Source organism: Nomascus leucogenys, chromosome 6 (genome assembly GCF_006542625.1).
Source record: "Nomascus leucogenys isolate Asia chromosome 6, Asia_NLE_v1, whole genome shotgun sequence".
In the NCBI taxonomy this organism is placed as follows: domain Eukaryota; kingdom Metazoa; phylum Chordata; class Mammalia; order Primates; family Hylobatidae; genus Nomascus; species Nomascus leucogenys.
In genome coordinates this window covers 21,095,861-21,097,056 of record NC_044386.1, presented here as the reverse complement: position 1 = coordinate 21,097,056, position 1,196 = coordinate 21,095,861, and positions in this window count along the sequence as shown.

The following is a 1,196-nucleotide window of genomic DNA, read 5'->3' as shown; positions in this document are numbered from 1 at the left end:
AAGATTGACCATTACAGGCAATTTTATGAATAATAAGGGTACACAAAATGTACCCTCATCTGGATCCTCTTCCTTGTCAGTAAGCATCAGGAAAACGGTATGAGGTCCTATTTGGGGCAGGGACTCTAAGTCTACTTGTCAGAGAAGCTGCATGGTTTCTGCAGAGCATCGTTGGCTAAAAAGGTGATATCATTAAATGTTCACCTAGAGTTAATGTGAGCGGGGAGAAAAGTAGCTTTGAGGCCAGAGCATGTAGCAGGGCATTCTGGACAGAAGAGACCAGGGTACCTGGGGAAGAGGTCAATGCATAAGGTCAGCCTCTTCGAAGAGCTCAGGGGCTTAGCAGAATAAGAAGATATGACCTGTGCTAAAACTATTTTGAGAATTTTTAATGTGACAGTTTTCCTGGTGTGAATAAACTTATAGCAACAAACGATCATAAAGATATAATTAATCTGATATATTTGTTGAAATAAAAATGTGATTTTACTTTAAATGATTTTTGTAAATAATTTATTTTCTGCTCTAACACTGTATTGTGTAGTGTGTCTCTGTATAAGAGGGAGTTTAAAATAAGGTTGATTTAAAAACAATGAAATAAAAAAGAAAAGAAAAGAAAATTAGGGTATTTTCAGTTGAAACTTCCAATCATGTTGTCCAAGTCTGGAATTTTCACAGAACAACAATATAAAAAAATAAAGGGATGGATTTAAAACACAAATCGTAAATAATAATGAAAAAAATTTTAAAAATTGTGTTGCCAATTCATCATAATACACATTAGTGAGGGAACGATTCACTGTTACCACTGTTATTTAATGAAAGAAATAATATTTTAAGACTAAAAAGGCACAAAGGTCATTAAATCAGAATAAAATCAATTTCTTTCCAAGTCAAATCAATTGTTGACCTTATAACATCTGATATATATGAATATATTCATTTTCATTTTTAAAATTTATCATTAAACTAAGCACAGTGTCTCCTAGGGAGGTATTCACAGTAGCCTAAGGGAACCAATATTCATAAACTCCGTCTTTTGAATTAGATGGATATCATATCTATAAGTAGTATACAGAGATTTGACCACTTTAGAGATTCCAGTATTTGGAGATTAAGTTATTTAGAGATTAGGTTTGAGGTTTTAATGTAACGCTAAACAGTATAGTTTGTAGATGTGATAGAAGTCGTAGGCC